The sequence below is a fragment of the Lithobates pipiens genome, unplaced genomic scaffold (assembly GCF_037356315.1).
Source record: "Lithobates pipiens isolate NorthernLeopardFrog02 unplaced genomic scaffold, aLitPip1_a1.2 Scaffold_23, whole genome shotgun sequence".
Classification (NCBI taxonomy): domain Eukaryota; kingdom Metazoa; phylum Chordata; class Amphibia; order Anura; family Ranidae; genus Lithobates; species Lithobates pipiens.
Window position 1 is genome coordinate 73235260 of NW_027507785.1, and position 19120 is coordinate 73254379.

Here is a 19120-nt window from a genome sequence, read left to right on the forward strand (position 1 = left end):
AAGCTGCAATATGTTACATTTTTTGTTTTGGGTTTAATAACACTTTAGGATTAGGGCATTAAAAACATGTGGCTGAGACACATTTTAAGCTCCCCCCTTCACTTGCAAAGGCAGCGGATGGGGGTATTGCCATGCTGCTGTCATGTTGCTGTGCCTTGCACCTGTATCAGAAATGGCTCTCCCTATTGTGTTGGGCGGGCAATACAGCCAGTGAAGGCAATCTATTCAAAGAAAAGGGGGTGCACCACAAAAGCCATATTGGTGCAGTATTTATATGGGGTTAAAAAACGCAGTGTGGTTATGCAAATAACCTGTATTGAGTCTATCTTCTATCATAAAAACTGATTGTAAACAAACAAAAACAAAAAAATGCAGTGTGGAGGCATCATATCATTTCTTCGCAGCCTCCCAAACGTCTCTGAAAAGCATTCCAAAATCTGATCTCTTTTCAGTGGTGTAGCAATTTAGCCACACATCTAAGCTTAGCCCTAAGAGGGAAACTCCCTTTACTTTGTAAAACCTTTCTCCTACTGTTGGCTGCATCTCAGAGACAGGAAGTGAGCGGAATCTTTCCATTGGGAAACAATAAGAAGCAAGGTTTTTAACCCTTCCCTATGATATCCAAAACTTTACTATACATACAACACATAGTACACTTCAACTGTGTTATTTTACAGGCATTTCTCTGTTAAAGTTTTTTTTTAAGCCACAAAGTCACTGAAAACTACAAAGTAAGGACACAGAACTCTCATGATTGTCTGATAGGTGTAACTAATCTATGATTGCACAATACAGTTATATAATATACGTCCTTGTTTTGAAGTCAGCTGGTAGTTCATCTAATGGCAGCTAGGTGGCGCTGTCCCCCACATGGAAATTACAGCAATCATGTCTTTGCTGTACTGAGCAATATTTGAACTTTCATTGCTGACCTCCTTCTAGGATACTGCTTGTCTGGCTGCCTCTGGATTACATTTTTGGCCTCAACCCTAATAGGAGTCACTTTAGATAAAAAAAAACATTTTGATAGAGATGAGCATGCAATGTCCACAGGATCACTTGCCATTACGTTCCGACATCTTTGCACTCCCTTTAAACATCACTGAGATCTTTTATGGCATTTTTTTCCCCAACCAGCGTCTTCTTTCTTCAGCCATTGGGCAGTCCGTGATAATGTAATTCCCCATGCATGCCCACCAGAGCTATGCCACCTGGCTCCAGTGTACAAAGAACAACCACCGCACATGTGCCATGGGTCCTGTACACACACAAAATTGCCAAGATTCCCTTTTACCAAAAAAAAATAAAAATAAATTCACATTTTTAAAATATCACTGTTTTCAGTTCTTATGCTTTTTAGAGCTGTTTTTGGAGGCCGAGTATAGTATAAACCGGGGTAATAAATTAAGATTCAATGAGGTTCAGTCGCGAACATTTTCTTCCAGCTAAGGTCAGAATTTCAAGTTTGTGCTATAACTCTGAGATTGTAGAAAGATTGTAGTCGTATGTCAATCAAAAATATATCAAGTTCCCCCATCAGAATGCTCTCTTACAACAGGTGCCCTTTTACATCAGTGCCTCTTCACATCAGGTGCCCCATCAGAGAACCCTTTTACATCAGTTGCCCCATTGAAGCGCCCCTTTACATCAGGTGCCCTATCAGAGTGTCCTCTTAAAACAGGTACCCTCATCAGAGTGCCCTTTTACATCAGGTGCCCCTTTACCCTAGGTGCCCCATCAGAGTGCCTCTTTATATCAGGTGCTCTATCAGAGAGCCCTTTTATATCAGTTGCCCCATTGAAGCGCCCCTTTACATCAGGTGCCCCATCAGAGTGTCCCCTTACAAGGGGTACCCTCATCATCAGAGTGCCCTTTTACATCAGATGCCCCATCAAAGGGCCCTGTTACATTAGTTGCCCCCATCGGAGTGCCCTCTTACCTCAGGTGCCCTCATCAGAATGTCCCTTTACATTAGGTGTTCCCCATCAGAGTGCAGAGTGCCTTTTTCTTCACTCTTCAGAGTGCCTTTTACATCAAGTGTCTCATCAGAATGCTCCTTTACATCAATTGCCCCCATCAGAGTGTCCTCTTACATCAGATACCCCATCAGAATGCCTCATTTTATCAGATGCCCCCCATCAGAGTGCCCCTTTACATCAGGTGCCACCATAAGAGTGCCCTTAAAACATGTTGAGCTGTGCTTTTACCACCACACCCCTCCCTTACTTGCTACTCCCTTTAGCTGCAAAGGCAGCAGTTGGGGGAGTACACATGCCATGCCCACTATGCAAAGCAACAATTATACCGTGCAATATTTGTTGAGTGTAGCTCCCATTGAACGCAACCCACTCAAGTGAATAGGGCCGCTGTGCAAGAGCTACACAACTGCATGCAGTGCACGTGGTTGTGGCTCACTAGTGCAGATATTATATATATATATATATATATATATATATATATATATATATATATATATATATATATATATATTAGTTCAGTGCAATTCCATGGGTCAGCTCACTGGGCACCATGGCTGATACATATGAAAGTCTTTTCCATAGAATTTTTTCAACCATCCCCATTCACATAGCCAATTTGTACACACATAGTCAGGTCAATTCAGACAGGAGGTAATTAACATACCAGCATGTCTTTGAAGTGTGGGAGGTAACCAGAGTACCTGGAGAAAACCCATACAAGCACAGGGAGAGTATGCAAACTTTATGCAGATAGTGTCCTGGCTGAGATTTGAACCAAGAACCCTGGTTCTGCATAAGCGCCAACCATTAGGAGGCAAACTACTCGTCCTCTAATTTACATGTGACCACTAGAGGGAGTATTTACAATGTTCATATTACAGGACAGAGAGCAAAATGTAAAAATCATGTCACAAATTGTGTGAAAGCTGCTGCAGATATGACTCCGACCAGCTAAGATGGTGCCGGACACAAGGGTGATGAGTCCTTCTTCTTTAAAAATAGAAATACATTGTGACAGGATATTACATCATAAGCAATGTAGTTCCACAAAATGCAACATACTTTAAAGTGGAATAAAAAATAAATAAAAAAAAATGCTGACAGATAGGATTTTTATGACAGAAGAGATGCTATTGGTCTCTTTTGTCATACACTTTTCTCCCTGCCTGTCTGTGCTTGTGTACACTGAACCGTGCATGCGCAGCTCAGCCTACATTTGCAGCACAGACAGTGTGACTCCTGTGCACATGTGATGTCATCCTGGCCTGGCCAACCAAATGACCCAAGCATGAGAACCTAAAAGGAAGATGGCAGCACCCGTAATCGGCAGGAGCTCACTAGCCAGGAAAACATGCCATAATATGCTTATTTTCTGTACATACTAGCACATTATGGCTAAAAACTTCATAGGGACCAATTTAAAAAATTTTTTTTTTGCTGAAGTGGTTTCATTTAATTATGATATCTAAAACTTTACTATACATACAACACATAGTACACTTCAACTGTGTTATTTTACAGGCATTGCTTTCTTAAAGTTTTTTCTTTTTTAAGCCACAAAGTCACTTAAAACTACAAAGTACGGACACAGAACTCTCATGATTGTCTGATAGGTGTAACTAATCCATGATTGCACAATGCAGTTATATAATATACATTCCTGTATTCGAGTCAGCTGGTAGTTCATCTAATGGCAGCTAGGTGGCGCTGTCCCCCACATGGAAATTACAGCAATCATGTCTTTGCTGTACTGAGCAATATTTGAACTTTCATTGCTGACCTCCTTCTAGGATACTGCTTGCCTGGCTGCCTCTGGATTACATTTTTGTCCTCAACCCTAATAGGAGTCACTTTGGATAAAAAATACATTTTGATAGAGATGAGCATGCGATATCCACAGGATCACTTGCCGTAACGTTCCGACATCTTTGCACTCCCTTTAAACATCACTGAGATCTTTTCTGCCTTTTTTTCCCCAACCAGCGTCTTCTTTCTTCAGCCATTGGGCAGTCTGTGATAATGTAATACCCATGCATGCCCAATAGAGCTATGCCACCTGGCTCCAGTGTACAAAGAACAATCACTGCACATACATGTGCCATGGGCCCTGTACACACACAAAATTGCCAGGAGTCCCTTTAACCAAAAAAATAAAATAAAAATAAATTCACATTTTTAAAATGTGACTGTTTTCAGTTCTTATGCTTTTTAGGGCTGTTTTTTTGAAGGCTGAGGATAGTATAAACCGGGGTAATAAATTAAGGCTCAAACGCAAACATTTTCTTCAAGCTAAGGTCCGAATCTCAAGTTTGTGCTATAACTCTGAGATTGTAGAAAGATTGTAGTCATATCTCAATCAAAAATATATCAAGTTCCCCCATCAGAATGCTCTTTTACATCAGGTGCCCCATCAGAGAGCCCTTTTACATCAGTTGCCCCATTGAAGTGCCCCTTTACATCAGGAGCCCCATCAGAGTGTCCTCTTACAACAGGTACCCTCATCAGAGTGCCCTTTTACATCAGATGCCCCTTTACCTTAGGTGTCCCCAGCAGAGTGCTACAGTCCCCTTTAAACCCGAGGCTTTTTTTGGGGGGGCAAGTGGAATCAGTTAGCATTTCCTGGGTTTTGATGGCAGCTCGGCTTAGTATTAATAGCTTCTTTAGTAATTTGTTCAGTGCTTAACACATATTGGTTACTTATGGAGCCTCAGGCTAATGAACTTAGTTTGTATTAAGTGTGCTGCCTACTAAAGAACATGTTCTCATTACGATTCAAGGACAGCGTTTGGTATTCCGGAGAGCGTGCATATGCAGATTTATAGAGCATTCCAGGCATGGCGGCTCCTCTCCGGCTTCCTACGCCGAGTCCGAGCAGGACCAATTAACTACAAGTCTAGATGTAAATGCTTATTTAATCCAATGTTACCTTTCATTATATTTTAATTATTCAGTAAGTGGAAAGACATGAATATAGGATATGCAAATTACAGTTACCCGCAACAACTTGTCACAGTTCTTAAAGAGACCCTGTCACCAACTTAAAAATATTCCAGGTACAAGCACAAAAAAAATCAAGTATTTTAGATGCTTACTTGCAGCGTTTTTTTGTTCTATAAACATTTTTTCACTGGTAATATGCCTTTGAACGTGCTAAACAAGACTACCAAATGAGAGTCAATTCCCTAGCACTGCCCCTTTTCTTCTGCCATGTCATAAACCCGCTCTGTGTCTAGAAGTGTTCAATTACTGTCTGTGCTGGCCAAGCTCATCTGCCCCCCCACCCCACCTCTTTATACAACCTTTTATATAGCTGTTGGAATAGACATTAAGGACTATAGCACATTGGTTCTCCACAACCAGGCTGCGGCCTACTGCCTGCAACCTCCTCTCTCCTGTGCATCCTGTGAGCTGCAGATCCTGCAACCTCCCATAGTGTCTCTCAGCTCCTATAAAAGGGAGCTCAAAGGCTCCCCGAAAGCCCTCAGCCTCCGCAGTGCCCCTATCCTTCCATAATGGTCTACAGTGCTCTCAGGTCCCCTAGAGAGCCCTCATTCTCCACAGTGCCCCCAACCTTCAATAATGGTCTACAATGCTCCCTGGCCCTCTAAAGAGCTCTCAGCCTCCACTGTGCCTCTACCCTTCCATAATGGTCTACAGTGCTTACAAGTCCCCTAAAGAGTCTTCACCCTCCACTGCGCTCCCAACCTTTCATAATGGACTACAGTACCCCCAGGCCCCCTAAAGATCCCTCAGCTTCTACAGTGCCCCCAACCTTCCATAATGGCCTACAATGCTCCAAGGCTCTCTGAGAGCCTCAGCATGAAAGGTTTTGAAAGCATTTACTCAAAAAGGACTCAAAAAGGTTGAGAACCATTGCTATAAACTATCAATTGAGAGCCAGCTCTGACTATACTGGGGCTGCTGACATCACATCTAAGATGGCGGCGCCCAGCAGCAGCCAATGACATCCAACAGCATGGCCATTGATGGTGGAGCCCCACAGCTATTGATGGTGGCCTAAATGGATTACTGTGTCCAGTGGAGATGTAGGGGCATCACAGAGCCCAGCAAGGAGCCACTCATTCAACATTTTCAGAAGTGATTGGATGTAAAGAGCCTGTTGTCTGCAAAAGAGCAAAGTTTGATTAACGGGAGGCAGGACAGACTATAGAACTTTCTCTTCTGCAGCTGATGTGAAGAAATCTACATAAATTCTGATGCAAATGAAGCGGAGAACAAAAGAAAGACTCAAATGAGCCGGCTTGGAACACAACAACAAAGTAATCAGGAGGACCCAGTGGCCTAATGGATAAGGCATCCGGAGCTGAAGATTGCGGGTTCAAGTCCGTTTTGGGTCGTTGTTTGTATATCCTTGTTACTTAATTGCCATCTTTCTTCCTGAAATTCACCCCGTCATTAGGGATCACCCGTACAACCCCACAAAAAAAGCAGCTTACCATTCAGGCTTCATTTACAAGGCACCCATTCCTTGATCTTGATTGCTTGAGTTCAAATGCTAAATTGGGAGCTTTATCAGAAATGCTATGCCACCAAAGTGTCCCAGTCTGTCCGCATAACAGTGTTCTCCTGCTAACTTTGCAGCTTGACACAGAAAAAGCATCCAACACTATTCTACCTTATACAAATTAGGTTTTTGAGTCTTTAAAAGTGTAAGAAGACAATGACTTTTTTAAGCCCTGTCTGCCAAGAACATAACAATGAATGAGGGACCATGGAAGAAACAGGGAGCGTCTATCTAGGATTGAACTAACTAATACAAAAAAAATGGGAAGGACCGAGGAACAGTCTACAGCTACTGTGAATTTAACTGTACTAATTTAGATCCAAATGAACCAGAGGACAAAAGAAAGACTCATATAAGGCAGTGTGGCATCCAACAGCATGGCCATTGATGGTGGAGCCCCACAACAATTGATGGTGGCCTAAATGGATTACTGTGTCCAGTGGAGATGTAGGGGCAGGAGGCATCACAGAGCCCAGCAAGGAGCCACCCATTTAACATTTTCAGAAGTGATTGAATGTAAAATGTCTGTTGTCTGCAAAAGAGCAAAGTTTGATTAACGGGAGGCAGGACAGACTATAGAACTTTCTCTTCTGCAGCTGATGTGAAGAAATCTACATAAATTCTGATGCAAATGAAGCTGAGAACAAAGGAAAGACTCAAATGAGCCGGCTTGCAACACAACAACAACAATAACAACAACAACAACAACAGGACATCTATTAGTCATATACTTCACAAATCTGGCCTTTATGGAAGAGTGGCAAGATGAAAGCCATTGTTGAAAGAAAGACATAAGAAGTCCTGTTTGTAGTTTGTGAGAAGCCATGTGGGGGACACAGCAAACATGTGGAAGAAGGTGCTCTGGTCAGATGAGACCAGTAGCCAATAGCTTTGGTCTCGTAATTTGATCTGAGCATGCGTGGCACTTTGTCCGATCGGAATTCTCTACAAACGATCGGACAAAGTCCGATCAGATCATGTTGTCGGAAAATTTTATATCCAGCTCTCAAACTTTGTTGCTCGGACATTCCGACGGAAAAAGTCCAATGGAGCCCACACACGGTCGGATTATCCCTCAACACGGTCCGATCGGACGTTTTCGGAAATTTCCGACCATGTGTACAAGGGCTCAAGACTGAGAACTGAGAGATCGCTCAGTTTGCTGTCTTCAGTGAGCAGAGAGCCGGTGACTGTCAGTCACCGGCTCTCTGCTCTGCCTATCCAGCGTTCACTGGAGCACTGGGATGTGGAGGGGGTGGGAGTGGTTGGCTCAATCTCCCAGCGACGTGCTGAGAGGCTGTACCAGTTGCCAGGCAGGGATTTGGGTGTATCCTGATATAAAAGTCAGGATCTCTCTAGAGCCTGGACCAGCTGAGTGACGTCAGCTGACAGCGGGCTAAAGTCTCCTGTCCGCTGAATATAAGTCACAGGAGTGCAGAGCGAAATGCACTCCTATGACCCACAGGAAAAGTAGGCCAAAAGAGCTTTGGCCCTACTTCTTCTTTAATGGTAAATATGCAACATAAGCTGTTTCGGGCATTTTTTGTGGGTTTTTGTGTCTGAACATTGGCGTCACCAATGTAAAGAGGCTTACAGAGATTGCCAACTGCAAAGCAGCAAAATAGGCAGGAACTACAGAAATTAGATCTCATCTCTAGTGTCACCCACGGGTACAAGAATGGTCTCTACAAATAACTGAAATAGCACTTTTGTCAGGAAAAGTCTTGTATAGAGAAAGTACAGTGCATTTGCAGTAAGAACATATCTGAAGTTATTACCAGAAGGTTTATCTGCATTTGGCGATGACTTTTCTTGGGGAAAGACAAGTGCAATCTTCTTGGAAAGTCAGTCGGACCCAATGACCCCATTGATACGTCAGCTGAGCAGGTTTGGCCAGTGAATATCATAGAGGATTTAGTGACCTGTTACTGTTTCCAATCTGACAAATAAAAAAACAGCAATATTGAGTGACCGTTGTGTCATAACCTTAGGCTCAAGACCAGTGTCGGGACAAGGTCATCCAGCGCCCAGAGCAAAGATGCCAAGCTGCGCCCACCTTTCCCTTAGGGTTGGGGTCAGGGTGCCCCCTACCCTTGCAATAAACAATTGCACGAGGGGCAGCTGTCCCTCCTGCCCACCCCTTGTCCCGGCCCTGCTCAAGACACTGCAGCTGATGCAAATGACCCAGAAAACAAAAACTTGGAGAAGACAACTTGGAACCCAACCTCAATGAAGGTTCAAGTCCCATCTGGGTGGGGATTTATATTTCTCTGTTATTATATAATGTCATATGATCCAAATGTATACAATGCATACCCTGCAAAAGAAGAGGTAATACACATAGCTTTAAGAAAGCCTCCCAAGTGTGTAGAGTACTTGCTTTCTCCCCATAACATGGCTCCTCTGTACAAAAAAAAAAGAGTGGTTCTGCAATGTTTACTGTATTCAATAGCTTCAGCTGCCTGAAGAATCTTCACATTAGAGTGTCTGCCAACTGCCTCCCCCTTCATACAGTTGTTTTTCCTTTTAATGACCCTGCTATTACTGTGTCTGGTGGAGATATAGAGGCAGGAGGCATCACAGAACCCATGAAGGAGCCAGGCATCCAACATTTTCAGAAGTGATTGGATGTAAGGAGTCTGTTGTCTGCAAAAGTGTGAAGTTTGATGATGAGCAGAATATAGAACTTTCTCTTCTGCAGCTGATGTGAAAACATCTACACTAATTCTGATGCAAATGAAGCCGATAACAAAAGAAAGACTCAGAAGAGACACCTTGCAACCCAACAACAGTGAGATAAACAGATTGGCCCAGTGGCCTAATGGATAAGGCGTCAGCCTCCGGAGCTGAAGATTGTGGGTTCAAGTCCCATCTGGGTCGTCGTTGTTTGTTTGTATGTCCTTGATGTTACTTAATTAGCATCTTTCTTCCTGAAATTCACCGTCATTAGGGGTCACCTGTACAACCCCACAAAAAAAGCAGCTTACCATTCAGGCTTCATTTACAAGGCACCCATTCCTTGATCTTGATTGCTTGAGTTCAAATGCTAAATTGGGAGCTTTATCAGAAATGCTATGCCACCAAAGTGTCCCAGTCTGTCCGCATAACAGTGTTCTCCTGCTAACTTTGCAGCTTGACACAGAAAAAGCATCCAACACTATTCTACCTTATACAAATTAGGTTTTTGAGTCTTTAAAAGTGTAAGAAGACAATGACTTTTCTAAGCCCTGTCTGCCAAGAACATAACAATGAATAAGGCACCATGGAAGAAACAGGGAGCGTCTATCTAGGATTGAACTAACTAATACAAAAAAAATGGGAAGGACCGAGGAACAGTCTACAGCTACTGTGAATTTAACTGTACTAATTTAGATCCAAATGAACCAGAGAACAAAAGAAAGACTCATATAAGGCAGTGTGGCATCCAACAGCATGGCCATTGATGGTGGAGCCCCACAACAATTGATGGTGGCCTAAATGGATTACGGTGTCCAGTGGAGATGTAGGGGCAGGAGGCATCACAGAGCCCAGCAAGGAGCCACCCATTCAACATTTTCAGAAGTGATTGAATGTAAAATGTCTGTTGTCTGCAAAAGAGCAAAGTTTGATTAACGGGAGGCAGGACAGACTATAGAACTTTCTCTTCTGCAGCTGATGTGAAGAAATCTACACAAATTCTGATGCAAATGGAGCGAACAAAAGAAAGACTTAAGAGAGCGGGCTTGGAAAACAACAACAGCAACATAAACAGCAGGGCCCAGTGGCCTAATGGATAAGGCGTCAGCCTCCGGAGCTGAAGATTGTGGGTTCAAGTCCCATCTGGGTCGTTGTTGTTTGTTTGTATGTCCTTGATGTTACTTAATTGGCATCTTTCTTCCTGAAATTCACCGTCATTAGGGGTCACCTGTACAACCCCACAAAAAAAAGCAGCTTACCATTCAGGCTTCATTTACAAGGCACCTATTCCTTGATCTTGATTGCTTGGGTTCAAATGCTAAATTGGGAGCTTTATCAGAAATGCTATGCCACCAAAGTGTCCCAGTCTGTCCGGATAACAGTGTTCTCCTGCTAACTTGGCAGCTTGACACAGAAAAAGCATCCAACACTATTCTACCTTATACAAATTAGGTTTTTGAGTCTTTAAAAGTGTAAGAAGACAATGACTTTTCTAAGCCCTGTCTGCCAAGAACATAACAATGAATGAGGGACCATGGAAGAAACAGGGAGCGTCTATCTAGGATTGAACTAACTAATACAAAAAAAATGGGAAGGACCGAGGAACAGTCTACAGCTACTGTGAATTTAACTGTACTAATTTAGATCCAAATGAACCAGAGAACAAAAGAAAGACTCATATAAGGCAGTGTGGCATCCAACAGCATGGCCATTGATGGTGGAGCCCCACAACAATTGATGGTGGCCTAAATGGATTACTGTGTCCAGTGGAGAAATGCACATATATAAATATACAAATGCACCCCACACTTTTCACATATTTGTAAAAATATTTGAAAATCATTTTTCTTCTACTTCACAATTATGTGCCACTTTGAATTCCCAATAAAATACATTTAAGTTTTTGGCTGTAACATGACATTTTTATGGCACTGTATAAAATAAATAGTACAAGGAGAAAAAAACAATAACAAAATATCATATAGAGCTATTTAGTTGTTTAATTCATTCCCATTTTGCTGTATTGATTTTTACACTTCATATAAAAAAATGACAGCTTTCCTTAAAAACAATAAAGATGAGGCGGAACCTCTGCACCACAGTACTGCGGAGTGATATACAGTTTTCTTCAGGGTTATAGAAGTAATCATCTTTTTTTACGGTTATTGTAGATGCTGCAATTACATTCTCAATGTTTGCGACTTGGTTGAAGCTTTGGTTTTGGCACCAATAAATTTACCCCAATCTCACTGGTTTATCATGGTATATTTGTGGCACATGTATAAAGGTGATTTTTTTCATGAATTTTCTTCAGTTCTTTTTCATGTGTATACAGTTGGGAAAATAATTCTTTGATCCTCAGCAGATTTTATATGTTTGCCCACTTACAAAGAGACGAAGGGTCTATCATTTTTATCATAGGTGTATTTTAAATGATAGAGACAGAATATCAACCAAAAATCCAGAAAAAAAACACACACAAAACAAATGCTATAAATGAAGTTGCAGTTCAGTGAGTAAAATAAGTATTTGATCCCCAAGCAAAACATGACTTAGTACTTGGTGGAGAAACCCTTGGCAAGCACAGAGATAAGATGTTTCCTGTAGTTGGTTATCAGGTTTGCACACATCTCAGGAAGGATTTTGGTCCACTCTTCTTTACAGATCTTCTATAAATCCTTATGCCCCGTACACACGACCGGACTTTTCAACATCAAAAGTCTGACGGAATGATTCCGGCAGACTATTCGATCGTGTGTGGGCTGCAACGGACTTTTGATTCACAAAAGTCTGACAGACTTTAGAAATGGAACATGCTTCAAATTTTTCCGCCAGAACTCTGCCGGACCCAGAAATCTGCTCGTCTGTATGCTAGTCTGACGGACTAAAACCGACGCTAGGGCAGCTATTGGCTACTGGCTATGAACTTCCTTATTCTAGTCCAGTCATACGTCATCACGTTCGAATCTGTCGGACTTTGGTGTGATTGTGTGTGGCCAAGTCCGTTCATTTGGAAAGTCCGTCAGAACTCTGTCAGAACTCCGTCGAAAGTCTGACGGACTTAAGTCCTGTCGTGTGTACGCGGCATTAGGGTTTCTTGACAACTCAAAGTTTCAGCTCCCTCCATAAATTCTCTATAGGATTAAAGCGGAGTTCCACCCAAAAAAGGAACTTCCGCTTTTAAGGAAGGTGACCCCCTGACCTGCCACATGTCATTTTTTGGGGGGGGTTTTTTTTAGAAGGTTCCAGCTCCCACTTCCTCCCGGAGCACCGCGGCTCCAGAAGGGAGATCACCTCTCCCCCCTCCCTCTCGGCAATCATCTGGGAAACGTCACAGGTCGCGGGTGATTGCCCGGCCAACATGGCGTGCACGTGCAGCTTGTGCATGCAAAGTGCGTGCCCGCTATGAAGCCACAGCTGGGTGCCCACAGTGAAAATGCCAGTGCCGCAGAGAGACGAGCGGGGCTTTGTTCCCCCGCATTGCTGGACCCTGGGACAGTTAAGTGTCCGATTATTAAAAGTCAGCAGCTGCAGTATTTGTAGCTGCTGACTTTAAATTATTTTTTTTAAGCGGAACTCCGCTTTAAGTTTGATTTCCTGGTTGATATTCTGTCTCTATCATTTAAAATACACCTGTGATAAAATTATGGACCCTTCATTGCTCTGTAAGTGGGCAAACTTACAAAATCTGCTGGGGATCAAATAATTATTTTGCCCATTGTATACTGATATTGTAAAGGACGACACTGGCTAAATAAATACCCCCAAAGAACCCTATTCATATATGTGAACCCAATCACTAAAATCTCATATAAGCTTTATTTTAATATTGTAAATTTAAAAGTTCTTTTTAATATTTTAAAATTTGCAGCTTTCATTAAAATGACACCTGGTGATCCTGCCATGAAGGTTCTGGTACAGTTACTTAGCCCCCATTCGCACGTGAACAGCTTTTAGTGCGTTTTTGTACCTTTCTCTATGCGTGACAAAGAATCTCATTAAGAAGTCCAGTCTTTTGTGAAATGGCCTGTACATATCTCTATTATCAGTCATTTGAGACTTGAGAGTTTTTTTTTTTTTTGGAGCCTCAAGGCCCCATTTACACCTGAGCATAGCGTTTTCAGGCAGAAAATTGCGCGATTTTACCTCGATTTTGAAGCGTTTTTACCGCGTTTTGTGTAGGGCAAAAGGTCACCAATGTAAAAAGAAGAAAAACACCCAAATCTGCCTGATTTGAGCGACAAAAAAAGGGCCCAGAACTTGTTTGAGCTTCAGGCGACTTGGAGTGGAGATGTGAACCATCTCCATTGAGAATAATAGATTTTTTCCCCTCCAGCGTTTTGTAGCTTCAGGCTTGAAGCTACAAAACGCTCAGGTGTGAATGGGGCCTAAAAGAGAAGTTTGGGAATTTAAAAAAGCACATACATACTCACCTAGGTGGATGCAGCATCGGTACGATGAGGCATCTGTCCCTCACCGCCTCTAAGCCCTTGTACACACGGTCGGACATTCCGACTACAAAATCAGTCTGATTTTTTCAGACGGATTTTGTCCGAAACTGGTGTTCCATACACACGGTTGGACAAAGTTGTCGGAAAATCTGATCGTTTGGAACATGATGACGTTCATTTCTTTACGACGGGACTACGTTCAGGCTAGTAGCCAATAGCTTTGGTCTCGTAATTTGATCTGAGCATGCGTGGCACTTTGTCCGATCGGAATTCTCGACAAACGATCGAACAAAGTCCGATCAGATCATGTTGTCGGAAAAATTTTATATCCAGCTCTCAAACTTTGTTGGTCGGACATTCCGACGGAAAAAGTCCAATGGAGCCCACACACGGTCGGATTATCCCTCAACACGATCCGATCGGACGTTTTCGGAAATTTCCGACCGTGTGTACAAGGGCTCAAGACTGAGAACTGAGAGATCGCTCAGTTTGCTGTCTTCAGTGAGCAGAGAGCCGGTGACTGTCAGTCACCGGCTCTCTGCTCTGCCTATCCAGCGTTCACTGGAGCACTGGGATGTGGATGGGGGTGGGAGTGGTTGGCTCAATCTCCCAGCGACATGCTGAGAGGCTGTACCAGTTGCCAGGCAGGGATTTGGGTGTATCCTGATATAAAAGTCAGGATCTCTCTAGAGCCTGGACCAGCTGAGTGACGTCAGCTGACAGCGGGCTAAAGTCTCCTGTCCGCTGAATATAAGTCACAGGAGTGCAGAGCGAAATGCACTCCTATGACCCACAGGAAAAGTAGGCCAAAAGTGCTTTGGCCCTACTTCTTCTTTAATGGTAAATATGCAATATAAGCTGTTTCGGGCATTTTTTGTGGGTTTTTGTGTCTGAACATTGGCGTCACCAATGTAAAGAGGCTTACAGAGATTGCCAACTGCAAAGCAGCAAAATAGGCAGGAACTACAGAAATGAGATCTCATCTCTAGTGTCACCCACGGGTACAAGAATGGTCTCTACAAATAACTGAAATAGCACTTTTGTCAGGAAAAGTCTTGTATAGAGAAAGTAAAGTGCATTTGCAGTAAGAACATATCTGAAGTTATTACCATAAGGTTTATCTGCATTAGGCGATGACTTTTCTTGGGGAAAGACAAGAGCAATCTTCTTGGAAAGTCAGTCCGACCCAATGACCCCATTGATACGTCAGCTGAGCAGGTTTGGCCAGTGAATATCGTAGAGGATTTAGTGACCTGTTACTGTTTCCAATCTGACAAATAAAAAAACAGCCAAATTGAGTGACCGTTGTGTCATAACCGTAGGCTCAAGACCAGTGCCAGGACAAGGTCATCCAGCACCCAGGGCAAAGATGCCAAGCTGCACCCACCTTTCCCTTTAGGGTTGGGGTCAGGGTGCCCCCTAACCTTGCAATAAACAGTTGCACGAGGGGCAGCTGTCTCTCCTGCCCACCCCTTGTCCCGGCCCTGCTCAAAACACTGCAGCTGATTTGAAGACATCTCCACAAATTCTGATGCAAATGACCCAGAAAACAAAAACTTGGAGAAAAATGGAGAGCAACAGTATTTGGGACTTTAAATGAGGTATACGTAGGAGCCGTTCAAAACCCCTCCTCCATCCCGGGTTCAATATATCAAAAAAGGGGAGCAACAGGGCGGGACTTTAAATGAGGCACACGGAAGCTAGAAAATCCAAATAGATAAAAAAACAGATTTTAATAAATTCAAATGGTCATGTATTGCACCTATTATTACATATAATCATAAATTAATTCTATAGAATTTCATCAAAATGTACATTCCAACAATGACTTGATAGTACATACATGGGAAACTTGACATTGAATAAATACCAGTAATCTATAGATATGTGGCACTCTAAAGTGTCACCTGAAAATAAATAATAACAAAAATAGGGATAAAACAAAATGGAATTACCATGTGTACACAGCATGGAAGTTGACAGCTCTACGCGTTTCGTGACTTTTTTATCACTCATCAGGAGCAAAACCATGGTGGTAACCTATAAATAGAGAGAACAGCCATGTTTGGAAATGTCTAAGGAAAGGGGTGGACAAATATACAATGTGGAGAAACCCACATGCACACTTGATCCATAGACTTGCATATATACCTGCGCAAAGATGGTGCAGAACACCGGTGATCAGGCCAGCCAAAGATGCCACAATCCGGGGTTGAGGGGGCAAGGCCAAAGCGACACCCAAAATGCACGAATGGCAACCCAGGCAGGTCCACGTGTAGGATGAGACATAGATTGAGTGTTGAAGGTGGAGTGACGAATGCTGAAGGGACAGCTGAAAATAAGACAATAAAATGATCTAGATGTGACAAGGGAATGTGAGGAAAATGAGTGATATAGGAAAAAAGAAATAAGGGAAAAATAAAACGAAATAAAATAGAATAAAAACGGAAGTGAAAAGTACAAGGTGCAAAAGAAGGTTAGAGGAAAGAGGGATGATGGAAAATGTGAAATGAAGAGACTAGGATAATAAAAAATTACAAAATGGAATCAAGAGGTGATATAGAAAAACTGCAAAAGGAAAGATTGGTTAATAAATCTTTGGCTGGCCTGATCACCGGTGTTCTGCACCATCTTTGCGCAGGTATATATGCAAGTCTATGGATCAAGTGTGCATGTGGGTTTCTCCACATTGTATATTTGTCCACCCCTTTCCTTAGACATTTCCAAACATGGCTGTTCTCTCTATTTATAGGTTACCACCATGGTTTTGCTCCTGATGAGTGATAAAAAAGTCACGAAATGCGTAGAGCTGTCAACTTCCATGCTGTGTACACATCTCATAACAAAGAATGAACGTTCCATTTTGTTTTATCCCTATTTTTGTTATTATTTATTTTCAGGTGACACTTTAGAGTGCCACATATCTATAGATTACTGGTATTTATTCAATGTCAAGTTTCCCATGTATGTACTATCAAGTCCTTGTTGGAATGTACATTTTGATGAAATTCTATAGAATTAATTTATGATTATATGTAATAATAGGTGCAATACATGACCATTTGAATTTATTAAAATCAGTTTTTTTATCTATTTGGATTTTCTAGCTTTCGTGTGCCTCATTTAAAGTCCCGCCCTGTTGCTCCCCTTTTTTGATAAAAACTTGGAGAAGACAACTTGGAACCCAACCTCAATGAAGGTTCAAGTCCCATCTGGGTGGGGATTTATATTTCTCTGTTATTATATAATGTCATATGATCCAAATGTATACAATGCATACCCTGCAAAAGAAGAGGTAATACACATAGCTTTAAGAAAGCCTCCCAAGTGTGTAGAGTACTTGCTTTCTCCCCATAACATGGCTCCTCTGTACAAAAAAAAAGAGGGGTTCTGCAATGTTTACTGTATTCAATAGCTTCAGCTGCCTGAAGAATCTTCACATTAGAGTGTCTGCCAACTGCCTCCCCCTTCATACAGTTGTTTTTCCTTTTACTGACCCTGCTATTACTGTGTCTGGTGGAGACATAGAGGCAGGAGGCATCACAGAACCCATGAAGGAGCCAGGCATCCAACATTTTCAGAAGTGATTGGATGTAAGGAGTCTGTTGTCTGCAAAAGAGTGAAGTTTGATGATGAGCAGAATATAGAACTTTCTCTTCTGCAGCTGATGTGAAAACATCTACACTAATTCTGATGCAAATGAACCGATAACAAAAGAAAGACTCAGAAGAGACGCCTTGTAACCCAACAACAGTGAGATAAACAGCAGGGCCCAGTGGCCTAATGGATAAGGCGTCAGCCTCCGGAGCTGAAGATTGTGGGTTCAAGTCCCATCTGGGTCGGTGTACTTTTGTTGTTAAATTTGGAGTAGCCTCTGACAATAAAATCTTCCTACCTTAAATCCGATCTGTTTCGGATCTTATGTGCCCACATATTACATTCTCCATAATATAAAATAAAAAAGGTAAAGAGGAAACCCGTTATAATGAGAAAGCTGATTGCCACTCTAAACAAGCTGCTAGCAGGCTTCAGCGCTTGCTTAAAGTGCCAATCATCTCTCCTATTAGAATCCATGTTCAGCATTTACAAACTGGAGATGAATGGAACTTTAAAAGGCTTCAACAAAGCTTTTTAAAGGAAAACCAGAAAACATGGCCTGTTGGGGGTACTTGAGGACTGAGGTTGAGAACCACTGATTTAGCTAATCACATCACAGCAGTAGGGTGCAACATTTCTTTGTGATCACATGCTTGAGGAAGGGGTCCTGCGTGACCCCTAAATATTGCACTTTACTGCTGTGATGTAATTACCTTAACCCCTTCCCGACCGCCGCACGCCGATATATGTTGGCAGACTGGCATGGGTGGGCAAAAGGGGCGTACAGGTACGTCCCCTTTACGATGTGTTATTGTGGGCGCACACGTGCCTGCCATGTGCTCCGTGACCGTGAGTCCCGCGGGCTTGATGTCTACCCGCAATCTTGTCTCAGAGCGGAAGAACGGGGAGATGCCTTTGTAAACAAGAAATTTTCCTGTTCTGCCTAGTGATATAACAAAGATCACTGCTCCCTGTCATTGGGAGCAGTGATCGCTGCCATGTGAGTAGTAGCCCATCCCCCACAGTTAGAATCACTTCCTAGGACACACTTAACCCCTTGAGCGCCCCCTACTGTTTAACCCCTTCCCTGCCAGTGCCATTTACACAGTAATCAAGAAAAATGGAGAAACCCCCTAGATGTGGGACTTTATAGGTGCTACCATATTCACATACGTAGGAAAATATGTAAAAAAAACAATTTATTATACAAAGAAATACATAGTCTATCTTTCTGGGGATGTGGTACAACTTTATAGCAGATGTATTTCAGAAAGCTCTGTTTCATTTACACAGTAATCAGTGCATTTTTATAGCACCGATCGCCGCATAAATGACAATGCTCCCAAAATGGTGTCAAAAGTGTCCGATGTGTCTGACATAATGTCACAGTCACGATAAAAATCGCAGAGCGCCACCATTACTAATAAAAAAAATTAGTAATGACAATGCCATAAAACTATCCCCTATTTTGTAGATGCTATAACTTTCAAAATAAGCTTATTGCGATTTTTTTTAACAAAAATATGCAAAAGAATACATATTGGCCTAAACTGAGGAAAAAATTGTTTTTTTATTATATTTTTGGGGAATATTTATGATAGCAAAAAGTAAAAACACATTTTTTTTTTCAAAATTGTCACTCTTTTTTTGTTTATAGCGCAAAAAATAAAAACCACAGAAGTGATCAAATACCACCAAAAGAAAGCTCTATTTGTGGGGAAAAAAGGACATCAATTTTGTTTGGGTGCAACATCACACGACCGTGCAATTGTCAGCTAAAGTGACGTAGTGCCGAATCGCAAAAAGTGCTCTGGTCAGGAAGGAGGGTAAATCCTTCCGGGTCTGAAGTGGTTAATAAATGTTTGGACGTCTTTGAAGATCCATGGTGTGCT

At 42.2% G+C, this 19120-nt stretch overlaps 1 protein-coding gene and 3 non-coding genes across 4 annotated transcripts in view; all 4 read left to right on the top strand.

The window, feature by feature from the left end:
• Nucleotides 1-19120, top strand: part of FRMD4B (FERM domain containing 4B) — a 343633-nt gene that overhangs the window by 61805 nt on the left and 262708 nt on the right. The window lies entirely within an intron of this gene.
• TRNAR-CCG (transfer RNA arginine (anticodon CCG)) lies at nucleotides 9312-9384 on the top strand. Its single transcript has one exon. It is a non-coding gene; the product is annotated as a tRNA-Arg (tRNA).
• On the top strand, nucleotides 10259-10331 carry TRNAR-CCG (transfer RNA arginine (anticodon CCG)). Its single transcript has one exon. It is a non-coding gene; the product is annotated as a tRNA-Arg (tRNA).
• On the top strand, nucleotides 17401-17473 carry TRNAR-CCG (transfer RNA arginine (anticodon CCG)). Its single transcript has one exon. It is a non-coding gene; the product is annotated as a tRNA-Arg (tRNA).